The sequence below is a fragment of the Cornus florida genome, unplaced genomic scaffold (assembly GCF_030987335.1).
Source record: "Cornus florida cultivar Cherokee Brave unplaced genomic scaffold, ASM3098733v1 CherokeeBrave_3.0.0_Hap2_Chr10, whole genome shotgun sequence".
Lineage (NCBI taxonomy): Eukaryota > Viridiplantae > Streptophyta > Magnoliopsida > Cornales > Cornaceae > Cornus > Cornus florida.
The window spans coordinates 72,447,055-72,467,238 of NW_026775580.1; positions in this window are offsets into that span (position 1 = coordinate 72,447,055).

A 20,184-nucleotide genomic window follows, 5' to 3' on the forward strand; every position below is an offset into this window, starting at 1 on the left:
CTGTTGCTCCTAGTTCAACCCACAAGCAGACCAATTTCCCTTCCTTGGTTCAGTCTTAGTCTAAGCCAAACCCTAATCTTCCTCTCTCTATTTCTCTCTGTTTCTCTCTGTATGCGTGAACAGGGTTTACAAACCCTTGGCAGACGTATAAAGGTATATATATAGGCTTATACAAATACCAACCCTAATTCTAATAATATTGAGAGAAGGAAAAGAAAACTAACCTACTTACATAACCATGTCGGCTACATCCGTGAAGAAAATAAAACCCTAAAAGTATTAAAACATTTAATTCACTAATCCACATAAGCATATAACAAGGAAAACAAATAATTAGAACAAACAATTAAACAAAACATTTAAATAAAATAAAGAATACAATTAATTCGATTCAAAAAAACAACAAGTACAATTAAATAAACACTTAAATAAAACAATTCATTTAAATAACATAATTCACAATTAATTCAAACAAACAAGCAACTAAACAATTAAATAATTAAAAAAAATGCAATTAAACAATACTTAAAATGCCGAGACTATCCTTTTAAAATTAGGGGTATTACATTCTTCCCCCCTAACATAAGGAATTCCGTCCTCGGAATTCGCTCTTACCTTCTTCCATTATGTTAAGAAACTGCGAGCGAATGACATCCTCCCATTCCTAAGGAGACTAAGCCTCATTGTGATGACTCTACCGAACATGCACTAAAGGGATAACCTTTTTACGAAGGATTTAATCCCGACGATCGACAATACGACACGGTGACTCCAAATATGTTGCATCCGGCAACAACTCGATCTCCCTAACATCGATATGCTGATACCGATCCTCATCTGAATCTCCAATGCACGAGTACGATGATCTGCGTAACTCTTCTGCTGACTCTGGGCAGTGCGCATACAATCCCTAATAAGAGCAATTTTCTCAGAGGTATCCTTAATGAACTCAGGACCCAAAAATCTGTTCTCTCCAACCTCCATTCAACAAACAGGCGACCAACACGGTTGGCCATACAATTCCTCAAATGGCGCGATACCAATAGTCTTCTGAAAACTATTGTTATATGCAAACTCCACAAGTGGCAAATAATCCTCCCAATGGCCCTTGTAATCAAGAACACACGAACGAAGCATATCCTCCACGATCTGATTAAACCTCTCAGTTTGTCCATCAGTCTGAAGATGATAAGCAGTGCTAAGATGCAACTCTATACCCAAAGCCTGCTGAAAACTCTTTCAAAATCCTGACACAAAGCTCGAATCCCTGTCCAATATAATAGACAACAGAATGTCATGCAGTTTTACAATCTCTGCAATATAAAGTCTCGTCAACTGCTCCAAAGTGAAGTTAGTACAAATAAGCAAGAAATGAGTTGATTTAGTCAATCTATCAACGATGACCCAAATGGAATTGTGATCCTTAAAGGAATTAGGCAATCCCTCTACAAAATCTATAGAAATGTTCTCCCATTTCCACTCCAGTATAGGTAGTGGCTATAGAGCTCCTGGCGGCCGCTGATGATCAATCTTGACCATCTGACAAGTACTAAATCGAGAGACAAAAAAAAAAAAATAGCAATGTCCTTTTCATACCTGCCCACCAAGACTGTCGCTTCATATCCTGATACATCTTGTCTACACCTGAATGAACAAAAAACTCAGAGTGGTGAATCTCAGTCAACACATCCTTCCTCAAATCATCAGCAAAAGGTACCACTAACCGTCCCTAGTACCTTAAACCTCCATCAACCCCAACATAGTAAAATGGAACCTCCCCAGAAGTTATCTCTGCAATTTTGTCAATGCACTGTTGATCCGTGAGCTGTGCCTTCAAAACTTTGTGAATAATAAAAGACGTAACTACCATGCAAGCCATAAAAGTATCTGACAACTCATCCACCGTCTTCAAAGCATTCCACTCAGTAGTGAATAGAGCAGAAAGACTAGCAACAAGTCGGCGACTGAGTGCATCTGCCACCACATTCACTTTCTCTGGATAGTACTGTATAGAGAAATGATAGTCTGTCATAAACTCTAACCATTGGCGCTATCTCATATTCAGCTCCCGCTAAGTGAACAAATATTGTAGACTCTTGTGATCACTAAATAATCTGAAGGATTCTACCAACAGATAATGCCTCCAAATGCGTAAAGCAAAAATCATAGCTGCCAACTCCAAATCATATGTTGGATAATTAAGCTCATGAGGCTTAAGCTTCCGAGATCCATAGGAAATCGGTTGCTCCTCCTGCATCAAAACACATCCAAGACCCTACAAAGAAGCATCTGTGTAGACAAGATACTCAATCCCGCTCTGTAGAGTAGACAGAACCGGTGCAGAAATCAACTTGCGCTTTAGCTCATCAAAAGCTTTTTGACAATATTCATCCCACACGAACCGTACTCCTTTCTTAGTTAGGTAAGTGAGCGGTCCCGCTATTTTCGAGAACCCCTGGATGAACCTACGATAGTATCCTGCCAATCCGAGGAAACTCCGAATCTCGGTAGGTGAAGTAAGTTGTCCCCACTCAACCACCGCTGAAACCTTGGCTGGATCCACTGTTATTCCCCTTTCTGACACCACGTGACCCAGAAACTTCACTTCCCGCTGCCAAAATTCACACTTCTCAAACTTGGCTTATAACTGGTGCTGACGAAGCTTCTGCATGATTATGCACAGATGTCTAGCATGATAGTCCTCTGACTTTGAATAAATCAAAATGTCATCTATAAAGACAATGACAAACTGATCTACATAAGCCCTGAAAACTCTGTTCATTAAGTCCATGAAAACCGCAGGTGCGTTAGTCAGTCTGAAAGGCATGACACGAAACTCATAAGACCCATATCTAGAGAGAAATGTTATCCTCGAAACGTCTTGCTCCCTAACCCACAGTTGATGATACCCAGAACGCAGATCAATCTTAGAGAAGTATGTAGCTCCCTTCAACTGATCAAAAAGATCATCGATCCTGGGCAATAGATACTTATTTTGAATAGTAACCTTGTTCAACTCCCTGTAATCTATACACAGGCGAAGCGAACCATCCTTCTTCTTTACAAACAGCACTGGTGCTCCCCAGGGTGAATTACTCTGCCTAAGTAATTGCTGAATCTGATCCCTCAGCTCTCGCATCACCACTGGTGTCATCCTGTATGTTGTTCCAGCAATAGGCGCAGTACCTGGAGCTAAGTCAATCCCAAAGTCTATCTCGCGACTAGGTGGCAACCTTGGAATCTCCTGAAATACATCCGAAAAGTCCTGTACAATTGGTATACTATCCTATGATACAGTAATCCCCTCCTCTGTTTCCTGCTCCATATGGAACAAAGAAGTGCTAGTAACCCCGTTAGAACGTGGCATAGTGACAACTTACCTATCCTGTCCGGGTATGGTGAACACATTAATCCTATCAAAACATTTAACTTGGGCATGGTAGTGAAATAACCAATCCATCCCAAGTAACACAGCATAAGTGTGCATATCCAGGACCAATAGATTGGCTAGACTTCTGAGTCTACCAATATCTAGTGTCACAAGCTATCACTCTCATATAAAATGGCAACATCGCTTAAAGGTGTAGAAACACCATGAGATCTATCAACATACCTGTGTCCACTAAACAATAAAACCCAAAACTCCTGAATAATCCGTAAAGCAAAACACATAAGGTAAGACAACATGCTCCGAAATCTACTCACTTTTAGATTATTGCTCCATCTTGGGAATTCTTCCCTTGAAACCAAACAACCTTATTGATTTACACAAGTTCTTTTATAAATCCCATGGTAATCGTCCTGTCTCAACACAATGTACTCACAAGTAAATATTTGTTTGCCTTTCCAAATACCAACCATTCCACTATGATAATCATTAATTATAGCGACAATCCCATTCCAAAATAGTTTAATAAAACCATTAATGTAACTATCACCAAAATACTCTTATAAAACACAATAAAGATAGTCAAAACCGCTAGTTCACTTTATTAAGAACTTCTTTAAATCATAAATCTCCAAAAGAATAATTGTAAAATATTCTTTAACAAAATACTAGTGTACGTGATCAAATCCGTACCACACTTTTACTAAAATCTCTACTACTACTAGTAACCAAAAATCACTCTTAAAAGAGCCATCCTCCTTGTGGTTCGGTACCCTCCTGCTTGGATGGCCCGAGATCTCCTTGTTTAGGACACTGCCTTGAAGTGTGGCCATACTCTCCACAAGTATAACAAGTACCCCTAAAGTACCAAATGGCCTCCTTTGCTGGTTAGACGGTAGCTGATCCCGTCCTGCCTGTGGTCCCCATTCTACTGTCTCTGAGTTAACCCAGGACATTGGTTGGATGTATGCCCATCCTCTCCGTAACTAAAACAATGAACCTTGACCACATTCTGCACCACTAGTACTGCTTTGAGTGTCCGTTGAACGTGTGACTGATTCTGAAGTGCAGTTACTACGTCTGCAGTTACAGCTTGAGCAATGATGTAAACTAACTGAGGAAAAAACTCTAGATTCCTGCCTTGATTGTAGCCCCGATCCTGAGACCCCTGAGTCTGTTATAGATCCTCCTACTCGGTGCGCAACTGACCACCTTCCCCCTGCTCTTTCTCCTGAAGCCTAGGCAGTTGCTGCTCTTCCTCCATTTGCTAACGCCGTAGGCGATCTTACTGCCTACGTGCCGTTCTCCTTTGTTGACTGTTATTCCGTCTGATTCGAATATTAACCATTCTGTTAACACAGAAAGACAGACATCAGTATGCTTTAAACCGAACCGTAAAGGAATACAACGAATCCTAAACTTTAGCTCTAAACAATAGAGTATGCTACGCAGAAATCTTATACGATTGAATCCTAGAGACACTGAACCTGAAGTGCTCTGATACCAACTGTGATACCCCTCAATTCTAGAGACACGAGTGATCAAGTTCGAGCACAGATCTGAGGGAAACCAGACAATTAATATGTAAATAAGCACAAAATACTAAAATGAAATAAGAATAAAATAATAAGCTGAAAAGAATTCTAATTATAAAATCCTCAAAATTTATAAATTAATATAAATTCCAAACTTTCCAATATATGTACAACTCGGGAATCCATCTAGTGGACCCCTATCCAAATCCCACACTTAAAAGGAAACAACTGTAATAAAATCTAAAGTGAAACATAGAGAGCAGTCCTACGTAGTCGGAGGAGTTAGTGACTGTATCTGCTCTGCACGATCAAGCTTTAACCCTGGAAGTGACAACACCTGAAAAATAAGGGAGTGGGTCAGGCCCACATGCAAGTCCTATCCTACTACAATCCATACAGAAACCCGATACACAGATACATCCTAGATAGCTCAGTAATAACTAAAGTAGTCCATATAGATATAAATACAAACTATAGAACGCTCACTAGACTATAGTGTAGTCTCAGCCTGAATAGAAGGTAACATGCAAATCGCACGTAACGTGGTCATGTATACCTAGACCTACCAGGGAACAGCAACTATGTCCAGTTATCCATCCTAGGTGATATACGCACCCTAACCATGATCCTGAGACTCAAGCTCATATCACGGCATTATAAAGATATATATATATAATCCATTCAAGGTATGACATTCAAATGTTTATTGACCTGTCATATATATAAGTAGGACTTAACTTTTATAGTTAATCGACCTTACATCAGAATAGGTAGGACTTAATGTTCTGAACTAATCCATCCCCAGAATAGGTAGATCTTAGTGTTTTGAACTAAGCCATCCATAATATGCTACCGTCCCATACCGGTGCAGATACATATATATAAGTAGGACTTAACTTTTATAGTTAATCTAACTCATTTTAGAATATGTAGGACTTAGTGCTTTGAACTAACCGGTGCATACACACACAACCAATCCAACAATTAACAAAACAATACAAGCAGTTCATCAATTATAATCCAGAACAATATAATAATAATCAAAATCATTACTGAACACATTATAGTGAAATTCTTAAACGTAAATTTCATAACAATCCATAAATCTAACAATTGATGCAATCTAAATCGTTAAAACATCAATTAACTCCATATAAGCATACTACAGTTTTAGTTAATCAATTATGCTTATCTCAGAGCTTAAACATGATTAATACTGTTTAATCATACATACACAAAATGCTAGCATTATAGTAAGCAATTAAATCCTCCAAACAGTCCAGAAATTGATACCATTTTTAATAAATTAAATATCAATTTAATCTAAACCAAGCCTAGTTAATTGCCGGTAATCCATCACCCTTATAACACTGTTGAAATATTATTAAAAATTATTAAATCATATGCGAAAGATTTGGTAAGTTTCAGTAAGCAAACAACTTAACAAAACAGTGCTCAACATGTAGGCTTTTCTTTATCTTCATATTGCTTCATTCTTTAATACACTAATGTGATAATGCTTCCTAATATTTTCATAGGTCTTTCACAATTAATTGCATCCTTCAGTGCAATTTAAACGGATTAAAAATACTCCAGACAGCCCAAACAGCCCCTAAAAAGACCAAAACTGTGCATTTCAGGCGAGAGCAGGCTCTCATAAGTTGAGAGCCTACTCCATTAACTTGGGAGCCCGCTCTAAGGAGTTGGGAGCAGGCTCCATACTCCTTGGAGCTGGATCCATCAATGAGGGAGCTGGCTCCCTCCTTTTGGGAGCCTGCTCTCTCACTCCCTGAAGTTGTTATGTGATTCTGCTTCGTCTTCCTCGCCTCCGGCTATACTCGGAGGGCCACTGTAATGTTTTACATACTTATTCTAGTGTTCATTCAATGTCCCTGATTAATTATAAGACATTGACATGCATCGATGATCTCAATTAAACAAAGCGGAAACTCAAAGACAGCAAAAACCAGTTAACAGAACTTTAAGAATTTGCAAACCAGTTTAATTCAACGAGTTTAAATATAGTTTAAACATGCATAAAAGATTTGTTTTAGCATTAATCAAACCCCTGGAGTCTACCTAAGCATGCACAGAACACAGGTTTAGGGGGAAGAGTTAGAATAGAGACTTGCCTTTAAGTTTCCGTTCAAAACCTTAAACCGTCGTCTTTAATAATTCCGGCGACCTACTTTCATCGACCACTGTTGCTCCTAGTTCAACCCACGAGCAAGCCAATTTCCCCTCCTTGGTTCAGTCTTAGTCTAAGTCAAACCCTAATCTTCCTCTCTCTATTTCTCTTTGTTTCTCTCTGTCTCTTTATATGCGTGAACAGGGTTTACAAGCCCTTGGCAGACGTATAAAGGTATATATATAGGCTTATACAAATACCAACCCTAATTCTATTTATATTGAGAGAAGGAAAAGAAAACTAACCTACTTACATAACCAAGTCGGCTACATCCGTGAAGAAAATAAAACCCTAAAACTATTAAAACATTTAATTCACTAATTCACATAAGCATATAACAAGGAAAACAAATAATTAAAATAAACAATTAAACAAAACATTTAAATAAAATAAAGAATACAATTAATTCAATTCAAAAGAATAACAAGTACAATTAAATAAACACTTAAATAAAACAATTCATTTAAATAACATAATTCACAATTAATTCAAACAAACAAGCAAATAAAAAATGAAATAATTAAAAAAAATGCAATTAAATAATACTTAAAATGTCGAGACTATCCTTTTAAAATTAGAGGTATTACAAGTTACATACACTACTTCAAAAATAATTCAAATACATTTGTAAAAATCATCACAACATTTATTTAAATAGTTTCATTCATAAGTTATAAATAATATCCCAATATATTTGTGCCAAATATAGCAGTTGCATACACTACCTCAAAAATAATTCAAATACATTTGTACAAATCAGCCCAACCTTTACTTGAATAGTTTCATTCATAAGTTATAAATAACATCCCAATATATTTGTACAGAAGATGGCAGTTACATACACTACTTCAAAAATAATTCAATTACATTTGTACAAATCATCCCAACATTTATTTAAATAGTTTCATTCATAAGTTATAAATAACATTCCAATATATTTGTACCAAACATAGCAGTTGCATACATTACTTCAAAAATAATTCAATTACATTTATACAAATCATCCAATATTTATTTAAATAGTTTCATTCATAAGTTATAAATAAAATCCCAATATATTTGTGCCAAATATAGTAGTTGCATACACTATTTCAAAAATAATTCAAATAAATTTGTACAAATCATCACAACCTTTACTTAAATAGTTTCATTCATAAGTTATAAATAACATCCCAATATATTTGTACCAAACATAGCAATTGCATACACTACTTCAAAAATAATTCAAATATATTTGTACAAATCATCACAACGTTTACTTAAATAGTTTTATTCATAAGTTATAAATAACATCCCAATATATTTGTACCAAACATAACAGTTGCATACACTACTTCAAAAATAATTCAAACACATTTGTAAAAATTATCCCAACCTTTATTTAAATAGTTTCATTCATAAGTTATAAATGATATCCTAATATATTCGTACGGAACATAGTAGTTACATATACTACTTTAAAAATAATTCAAATACAATTGTACAAATCATCCCAACCTTTATTTAAATAGTTTCATTATAAGTTATAAATAACATCCCAATATATTTGTACCAAACATAGTAGTTGCATACACTACTTCAAAAATAATTCAAATACATTTGTACAAATCAGCCAAACATTTGCTTAAATAGTTTCATTCATAAATTATAAATAACATCCCAATATATTCGTACCAAACATAGTAATTGAATACACTACTTCAAAAATAATTCAAATACATTTGTACAAATCTTCTTAACCTTTTGTATTGGAAAATCTTAGTCTTTACTTTGGATGTGTGCATACTTTAATTGTTACAAGGTCTTAAAAATGTGTTTGTTGGTAATCTAGAAATCCAAATATATATATATATATATATACACACACACCTTTTTCCCAATGAGTGGGGGTTAAGAGGGGAAGCATCAATTTTAGCTTCAACCATCATTTATATAAAATTTACCATCTTCGTATTGCTCCACTATTGTAAATTGTGATTCCTCGATGTGTAGAAAAAGGCAATGAAACTTCTTTTCTGACAAACTATGATTAAAGAGAACAAAACATATGCTATGTCCAACCCATAATCCTGAGATAAAATTTCCAATGCCCAAAAAGCAAAGAATTTATTTGTAACAATAATCAATATTTAAGAGCCGTTAAATGGTTTACATGTTTGAACCTACTTATCACGGTGGGATTTTGTGAAACCCCTCGATTCTAGAGCCACTGGTGATCAAGTCCTAGCACAAATCCGAGGGATACCAAACAATTAAGTATGTAAATAAACACAAAATACAAAAGAAATAACTAAAAATAAATAACCTAGCAGAAAAGAAAACTAAATAATAACTCCTCCAAATGAACTATCCAAAACCTTAAATTATCCTTACAACTCGGGAATCCATCTAGTGGACCCCTAATGATAATCCAACCGAAACAACTGAAAATAAACATAATCTGAAACTAAAACATAAAGAGAGTCATATGTAAAACCGGAAGAATGATGTGGACTGTCTCTACTCAGCACAACCAAACTCTGTGTCTGGAACTGACAAGCACCTAAAAAATAATAATAATGGGTCTGGCCCACGAATAAGTTCTTTTTACCACAACCCAAACAGAGACCGGAGAAACTATATATCTATAGCTAACCCATGCAATAGCTAAGTAGTCCGTAATATATATACATACTAAAGGAACCTCACTAGACTATAGGGTTGTCTCAACCTGAATAGTAGGCAACATGCAAAATGCACATATAGTGGGCATGAGTACCTAGACCTACCAGGGAACAACTACACTATATCTAGCTACACATCCTTAGCAAAATACGCACCCTAGTCATGATCCTAAGACTCAAGTTCATATCATGGCATATGTCTATATATATACATCTAATCTAAATTAATCCACTACGTATCATCCAACTTGTTCAGTTGACCTGACACAAATATAAGTAGGATTTAACATTTTAGTTAATCCATTCCCTTATAAAATAGGTAGAACTTAACTAATAAGTTAATACATCCCTAGAGTGCCACCATCCCATACTGGTGCACTACATCCACATAATCTAATAGTTGATGTAATAATTAAAAAAGTACATCAAACAATCCAGAAAAAACATAATAATATGATATCATGTTAGCACAAAATAGGAATGACCTATAAATTTATTTAAGCTTCCTACATCACACATCCTGCACATACTAAATCTTAAACAGACTGATATTTTACTATACAATCATGTAAGCATTCTCCATATACCATTTATGCTATACATTTAATCTTATTTGTTAGAATAAACTAAAGACTAAATCCATTTATTCATTAAAGAATTAAATAGCATGCATTGATATATTTAAGTTTGTTTAAAAATTTATTTAAACTCATTCCTAGTCCTTATTTGATATTTAGGACTCATCAAATTCAATAAAAAAAATAATAATACAACCCAATTTTCGAAACTTCTCCAGGTAAGGCTTGAGCTTTTGTCCCAATTGCTCGAGCACCCTACTTCAGGCTAGAGCATCTTACTTCGGGCTCGAGCCTTTCCTTTAATTGCTCGAGCTTTCCTTTTCAGGCTCGAACTTTACATCCAATTGCTTGAGCTTTTCCTTACAGGCTCGAACTTTTAATCCATGGCTCGAGCTTGGTCCCCAAGGCTTGAGCACTGTATCGATGACTCAACCCTGTTTACGCGATTCAGCCCAGAACTCTACCGTGAACCCAAATATTTAATGTTTAAGGATTCTAAGGCATGTTTCTAGGTTCCATCAATATACAGATATGAAAATACATTATGTAAAATATGTAACAAATCATAAAGTAATCGAATCAAATCATGAATTTATCAATTTATACACAAGAACAGCCATGAAAAATATAATTTAAAAACCTACGTTCTAGATCAATTAAATTATAAATTCCAGTTTTAATGGTTTTTTAAATAATCCTAAGATTATACTAGAGATATAAATTCCACAGATCAAAGGAGAAATGTAGAACAAGAACTTGTCTTTAGGAATTTGATAAAAACCATAGCCTCCTTCTTCTTCTTCATCTTCCTTCTTCCTCCTTCTTTCTCTCTCTCTCTCTAAAATATACGTGATATATTTCAAGCCCCTTTTTCCAACCGTATAGTTATATATTTATAGGCTACATATTAACCCTATTTCTTTCCCCAATCCACATTCAATTAATAAAGAAAAATAAAACTAAAACATTAAAAAGATAACTAAAAATATAAGTTATATATAATCTATGTAAATTATTTTTAGCTAAATAAAATAAATATATTAGATTATCTCCAAAGGAATTTCCTTAAATATATATATATATATATATATATATATATATATATATATATATATATATATATATATATATATACATATACACTATTCATGGGTAATTATCTGTACCCATTAAACCCCTTTTTCAAGTAGTCCATGGAACCCAATTGGTTGGCCCATGACTACTATCCATAACCCTTAAAATAAAAATAAAATACAATAAAATAAAACAACCATTTAAAACATTTAATTCCTAAACATTATTTTTAAAGAAAACACCTAACATTTAAGTAAACAAATACACATCATTAAACAGGTATTTCAAATAAACACATAATCAATTAATTCATATAAACTATTAACAAATAGCCAAGAAATCAATGAAAGAATCAAAAACACAATTAAAACAATTAATAAAATACCGAGACTATTCTTTTAAAATTAGGGGTATTATATTCTTGCACCCTAACAAAAGGAATTACGTCCTCAGAATTCACCCTTACCTTCATTCATTATGTCTGGAAAAGTGGAGCGAATGACATCCTCCCGTTCACAAGTAGATTTAGCCTCATTGTGTTGACTCCACTGGACACGTACCAAAGGGATAACCTTATCACGAAGAATCTGATTCCTATGGTCGACAATACGATATGGTGGTTCCACATAGGTTGCATCTGGCTACAACTCAATCTCACCAACATCAATATGCTGATAACGATCTTCATCGTGAAGAAATTTCAGCAACATGGAAACATGGAACACATTGTGGACACAATATAAATGGTTCGGAAGTGCTAAGTAATAAGCCACCACTCCAATTCGATTTGTAATCATAAAAGGACCGACAAAACGTGGTGACAACTTCCCTTTCTTCCCAAAGCGCATTACTCCTTTCATAGGAGACACTTTGAGTAAAACCTGATCTCCCACCTGAAACTCCAATGCGCGAGTACGACGAGCTGCATAACTCTTCTGCCTACTCTGGGCAGTGCGCATACGATCCTTAATAAGAGCAACCTTTTCAGAGGTATCCTAAATGAATTCAGGACCCAAAAATCTGCTCTTACCAACCTCCATCCAACAAACAGGAGATCTACAAGGTCGACCACATAAAGCCTTAAACAGTGCCATGCCAATAGTCTTCTGAAAGCTATTGGTATATACAAACTCCACAAGTGGCAAATAGTCCTCCCAATAACCCTTAAAGTCAAGGACACAAGAAAGAAGTATATCCTCCATGATCTGATTAACCCTCTCAGTCTGTCCATCAGTCTGAGGATGGTAAGCAGTACTAAGATGCAATTCAGTACCCAAAGCCTACTGAAAACTCTTCCAAAATCCTGATACAAAGCTCGAATCCCTATCCGATATAATAGATAACGGTATGCCATGCAATTTCACAATCTCTGTTATGTAAAGTCTCACCAACTGTTCTGAAGTGTAATCAGTGTGAATAGGCAAGAAATGAGCTGATTTGGTCAACCTATCAATGATGACCCAAATGGAATTGTGATCCTTAAATGAATTTGGCAATCCCTCAACAAAATCCATAGAAATGCCCTCCCATTTCCACTCTGGCATAAGTAGTGGTTATAGAGAACCTGGTGGCCGCTAATGATCAATTTTGACTATCTGACAAGTACTACACTGAGAAACAATAATAGCAATGTCCTTCTTCATACCTACCCACCAAAAATGCCTCTTTATATCCTGATACACTCCTTCTGGATGAACAGAAAACTCAGAACAATAAGTCTCGGTCATCACGTCCTTCCTCAAATCGTCAGCAGAGGGTACTACTAAACACCTCTTGTACCTCAAGCCTCCATCAGTCCCAACGTGATAAAATGGAACATTCTCAGAAGCTATCTCTGTAACCTTATTAATGCACTGCTGATCCGTGAGTTGTGCCTTCAATACCTTATGAATGATCGAAGGTGTAACTACCATGCATGCCATAAAAGTATCAGACAACTCATCAACGGTCTTCAAAGCATTCCATTCAATAGCGAACAATGCAAAAAGACTCCCAGAAGGTCAGCGACTGAGTGCACCTGCCATCACATTCGCTTTCCCTAGATGGTACTATATAGTGAAATGATAATCTTTCACAAATTCTAACCATCTACGCTATCTCATATTCAGTTCCCGCTGAGTGAACAAATACTGCAAACTCTTATAATCACTAAATAATCTGAAAGATTCTCCCAACAGATAATGCCTCCAAATGCGTAAGGCAAATACCACAGCTGCCAACTCCAAATCATGTGTTGGATAATTAAACTCATAAGGTTTAAGCTTACGAGATCCATACGAAATTGGTCGCTCCTCCTGCATCAAAACACACCCAAGACTTTGCAAAGAAATATCTGTGTAGACAAGATACTCTATCCCGCTCTGTGGAATAGATAGAACCGGTGCAGAAGTCAACTTATTCTTTAGCTCGTCAAAAACTTTCTGACAGTGTTCATCCCATACGAACCGTACACCCTTCTTAGTCAAATGAGTGAGTAGTCCCACTATCTTCGAGAACTCCTGAATGAATCGACGATAGTATCCTGCTAGTCCCAGAAAACTCCGAATCTCTATAGGTGAAGTAGGTTGTCCCCATTCTATCACTGCTGAAACCTTGGCCGAATTCGACGCTATCCCTTTCTCTGACACTACATGACCCAAAAACTTCAATTCTCGCTGCCAAAATTCACACTTCTCGAATTTGGCATATAACTGGTGTTCACGAAGCTTCTGCAACACTGTACAAAGATGTCTAGCATGATCATCCTTTGTCTTAGAATAGACCAAAATATCATCAATGAACACGATGACAAACTGATCTAAGTAAGCCCTGAAGACTCTGTTCATTAGATCCATGAAGACTGCTGATGCGTTAGTCAATCCGAAAGGCATGACACGAAACTCATAAGAACCATATCTAGTAAGAAACGTTGTCCTAGGAACATCCTACTCCCTAACCCAAAGTTAATGATATCCAGAATGCAGATCAATCTTAAAGAAGTATGTAGCTCCCTTTAGCTGATCAAAAAAATCATCGATCCTGGGCAAAGGATACTTGTTACGAATAGTAACCTTATTCAACTCTCTGTAATCTATACACAGGCGAAGTGAACCATCATTCTTTTTCACAAACAAAACTAGCGCTCCCCAAGGTGAAGTACTCCAATGAATAAAACCCTGACTAAGCAATTGCTGAATCTGATCTCTCAGTTCACGCATCTCTATTGGTGCTACCAGTATGGTACCCTAGTAATAGGCGTAGTGCCTGGAGCTAAATCAATAACAAAGTCTATCTCTCGACTAGGTGGCAATCCTGGAATTTCTTGAAAGACATCTGAAAATTCCTGTACAACTGGTATGTTGTCCAGTGACACAGTAATCTCCTCATCGGTCTCCTCCTCCATATGAAACAAATAAGTGCTACAAACCCCATTAGAACGTAGCATAGTAATGGCATACATATCATGTCCAAGTATAGTGAAAATAATAGACCTAACATAACAATTAACTTGGGCATGGCAATTAGATAACCAATCCATCCCAAGTATCACATCATAAGTGTGCATGTCTAGGACCAATAGATTAGCTAGAAATCAAAGTCTACCAATATCTAGTGTCACAGGCCCATCACTCTCATGTAAAATAGCTATATCGCCCATAGGTGTAGAAATACCATGAGGTCTATCACACACTCGCGTCGTCATCCCAGATAATGCAACAAAAGTACTAGACACGAATGAATGCGTAGCACCCGTATCATATAAAACATAACCAGATCTACCATGAATAGGAAACATACCCTCAACAGCCTGAGGCGCTTGAACATCCTGTGGCATGGGGTTATACACCCTGTCAACTGCTGCGGTGCCTGTCCCTGAGGCTGTGGCGGTGCTGGTAAAGCCAGATACGTCTGTCCCTAAATCCGTGGAATCTGTGGAGCGGGTAAAGGTAATGGTGTCCTCTGTCCCGCTGTACATGTTGTCCCTGTCCTTGTCCTGCTCTAGGACACTGCCTAGAAGTATAACCAAACTCTCCGTAAGTGTAGCAACTCCTCTGGAAAGTGCCAAATTTCCTCCTCTGGTGGTTAGCCTATGGCTGACCCTATCCTGCCTATGGTCCCTGTAATACCCCTAATTTTTAGAAGGATAGTTTTGGAATTTATTTAATTACATTTTTAAGTTTAATTGATTTACTTTATTTAATTAGGGATTTACTTTAATTTAATTGTTCTATTTTCTCTAATGGTTTTAATTTACTTCTTTGCTTATGATAATTTGACTTAATTTACTTCTTTGTTTATGTTACTTTGAATTTATGAAATTTAATATAAATGTGGAATTAATGTGGTGTAATTAAATTGTTTTAAGTTAAATTAAATTTAAATTAGTTTTCACGTGAATATAGTTTCACGGGGTTTATAGTTTGCATTGACAGCCGACAGTGTATAACCTAGGTTTGCTTATGGGCTGTATTATATATGGATTAGGGTTTAAAGTTTAAGTTTATAAATAGGCTCATTACGGTGGTTTAGGGTTTAGAGAAACAATTAAACAAAAAAACGTAAGGAGGCATAGAGGGAACAGAGAAAGAAAGAGCAAACAGAGAGGTTACCGGAGAACTTGCGAAGAACCGTCGGTGTAAGGCAAGTTCTATAACTAACTCTATCTCTTTGACCTGTGTTCTTTGCATCCCTAATACAGTCTCAGGATGAAATAAAGATTAAATTAAATTGCTTTACACGTAAATTGCTTCATAACAGTATCTTTTCTTGTATGTGTGTTTTGTTCATTTTTAAACTGTTTGTGTTTAATTCTTATTTCAAATTGAATTTAACTAATGAATAATGAATTGAAATTACTCGGGAGCATCTTGGGTTTTAGTTTTAAACTGGAAAGAAAGTGGGTTTGAAAGATTAAACAAATTTGAACAGTATGTGTTCTTTTAGGGGTTTTAATCCACTTAGAAACGGTTTTGCGAAATTCTTGTTTCATATGGTTTTGAATAATAAGTAATGAACTTAAACAACTTTAGAGCCCTTTGGGACTTAGTTTTAATCCATAGGAAACGTGGGTTGGAGGAACAAAGTTGCCGGAGTTGGAGAAGAAGTTGAACAGTATGTTTTCTTTTAGGTACATGTTAAGCGTTTTTAAATTATTCTGTTTAATTCTTGTTTCCACTGAATGTGATTATTAATCAAGGAAGTTAATTAACTTTTGAACACCCAAGGACTTAATTTTAATCAGCAAGAAATTTGGTTTGGAGGATCAACACAGCCAGACACCGCCGGGATTGGAAAAACGACGCACAGGGGAAGGAGCCTGCTCTAGTTCAAGTAGAGCAGGCTCAATTAAAAAGTGGAGCAGGCTCTACTTTGTAGCAGAGCCGGCTCTACTTGGTAGTGGAGGCGGTTCCACTTTGTGTGGAGCCGGCTCCTTCAACGGTTTTCAGTTTTTCGCCTTTTCAGTGATGGTTTTGGCTACGGGTTTCAGAATTTGGTGTTTTCAGATGCTATTAGGAACTATGCAGGGATGTTCCAGTAGCATCTAAGTCTTATTAAAATTTTGAAGGTGGGTTAATACATAAAAAATTACAAAGAGGTCGGTAGTTTTAAATCGTTGTATTTTCAGGTGAACTTGTGGACTGTTTTGGAGGCAGAGGATTTTAAGTGCATAACCCTATGAGTTGCAATTTTGTCTGGGAATGGGAATATTGTTTAATCATGTTTCTGTGATTTAAATTAATCATATTAGATTACAGAATGATTATAATCGGAATAAGTGTCAGTAAGTCACTTTTAAGGAAGTTTACATGGTTAAGATTTTGCAGACGATTCAAGTTGTTAAATTCTAAGTTAGCAATTGAATTAGGGGTTTATGGTTAAATCATGTAACAATGGTATGAGTTTAAACAGGTCAGTTTATATAAATTCTGTTATCATATAATCAGAAGTTAGTTAATGTTTACAAAGAGTTCTTTATATCAACTTATTGGATGTTGTGGAGTTGGTATCAATAAGCATGTTAATTCTGTTATTATTATTATGCTTGTTGTGAGTTACAGGTTGATTATATTTATTCTCTGCATTTAAAACTTGTTAGAGAATCAGGTACTGGATGTATTGAATAAGCATGCTAGTTAAACATTCTTGTTATGCTTGTGATTGGATATGTTGATATTGATATGCTATGCCGTTATACATATATTATCAATACTGAATGGATGGTTTGTATGCACCGGTATGGGACGGTGACATACTAGGGGGATTAGCTCAAACGAACGCTAAGTCCTACCTACTCTGGATTAAGGGATGGATTAACTACAAAGGTTAAGTCCTACCTGTGTTTTGTGTTAGATCACTAAATAGTTAAGTGACACTTTGGTTTGAAACGGAATTTAAATATATTTTATGGTGCCACGATATGAGCCTGAGTCTCAGAGTCGTTGGCTAGGGAGCGTATATGCATTGGGATGCATAGTTGGCTATGATGGTTGTATGTGTACCCTGCTAGGTCTAGGTAGTCATGCCCACCTCGGGTGCGTTTTTGCATAGTGCCTACTAGTTAGGTTGAGACAGGCCTGTAGTCCAGTGAGAGTCCTGTAGTGTGATTATATATATATGTATCTACGGACTATTTAGTTATTGTTGGATTGGTTAAGATGTACATGCGTATCGGGTTTCTGCTTGGGTAGTAGTAGTATAGAACTTGCTAGTGGGCCTGACCCACTTATTATTTTTCAGGTGTTGGATGGTTGAGGTTTTAGAGCTTGTTCGAGCTGAGCAGAGACGATCTTTCATTCTACCGACGATGTAGGACTTCTTTCCTGATATTCGATTTGGGCTTTTATCTTCAGTTATTTATTTTCGCTCGGTTTGGATTTTTATTAGGGGTCCACTGGAAATGGATTCCCGAGTTGTAAACTTATGAAATTTGGATTGTCAGAGTTTAAATATTTATATTTGAAGATTTTTAATTTAGTATTCCTTCAGCTTATTATTATTTCTTAAATTCATTTTGTATTCTGTGTTCGATTAAATATTAATTGTTTGATATCCTTCGGATCTGTGCTCAGACTTGATCACCCGTGGCTCTAGAATCGAGGGGTATCACAGTCCCCCATTCTGCTTCCTCTGAATAGGTGCCCCATCTCTGTGAGTATCAGAACCACCCTTATGCTTCTTCCAAGACTGCTGTCCCTGGAATTTACCCATATCATTGTGTCGGTGTCCATTGCCGTTCCCTTTCTCAGCTGGCTGATTAGCAGAGTCTTCGTCACCCCGTTTCTCACTATTAGCCTGTCTGAAGTCCACAGTCAACTGATATTGTTGTAGAGCAGCATCTATCACCTGAGCATAAGTAGTGTAGGCCAGACTACCTTTAATAAATCTCTTAATAGACCACATAAGTCCCTTAACGAAACTATTATGTTTCTTCTCCTCTGTATCCACCTCCTTTGGAGGAAAAAGAGATAAGCGCATGAACTGCTGCTCATATTCTGCCACTGTCATGTTCCCCTGCTTTAGATTAAGGAACTCTGTCTTCATAGCTATCCTAACTGCATATGGAAAATACTTCTCGTTAAAGTAAGTATTGAACTGCTCATAGTTGAATGAAGTCCTCTCCTCCGCGGTGGTAACTGACTCCCACCACTAGAGTGCATCTTCGACAAGATTAAAGGTAGCAAGCATCTGCTTCTGAACCTTTGTGCACTGAACTATGCGAAGATGTCGCTCGATATCCTTCTTCCACTGGTGAGCTATTTTCGCATCGGTGGAGCCTATAAACTTGGGTGGCCTTCCCTTTGTGAAAGAATTCCTAGCCTTTTCTCAAGAATCAGTCTGAACCACTGGTGCTGGTATAGGTGCCTGTTAAACCTGTGGCTGATTTTGAAGTGCAGCTGTTACTCCTGCTTCTATAGCTCGAGCAATGAGGTCATTAAGATGAGGAGGATACTCTGGATCTCTTCCCTGATCCGGAGTCTACTGAACTTCTTCCTGCTCTTCATGCAACTGACCACCATCGTCTTGAAATCCAGGCAAATGTTATTCTTCCTCCATTAGCTAACACTGTAGGAGATTTTGCTGCCTACGTGCCGCTTCCCTTCGCTACCTATTGTTTCATCTAGTTCTAGCATTAACCATTCTGTTGATATAAAAAGACAGACATCAGCACGATTTTAAACGAACCATAAAGGAATTCAACGAATCCTAAACTTAAGCTCTACACAAAAGAATACGCTACGCGGAAGTCTTAAAATAATAGATCCCTAGAGACATTTAAACCTGAAATGCTCTTATACCAACTGTGATACCCCTCGATTCTAGAGCCATGGGTGATCAAGTCCAAACACAGATCCGAAGGATACCAAACAATTAAGTATATAAATGAACACAGAATATAAAAGAAATAACTAAGAATAAATAACATAGCAGAAAAGAAAACTAAATAATAAATCCTCCAAATGAACTATCAAAAACCTTAAATTATCCTTACAACTCGGGAATCCATCTAGTGAACCCCTAATGATAATCCAACCGAAACAACTGAAAATAAACATAATCCAAAACTAAAACATAAAAAGAGTCCTACACCGGAAGAATGATGTGGACTGTCTCTGCTCAGCATGAACAAACTCTATGTCTGGAACTGACGAGTACCTGAAAAATAATAATAGTGGGTCAGGCCCACGAATAAGTTCTTTCTACGACAACCCAAACAGAGACCGAAGAAACTATATATCTATAGCTAACCCATGCAATAGCTAAGTAGTCCGTAATACAT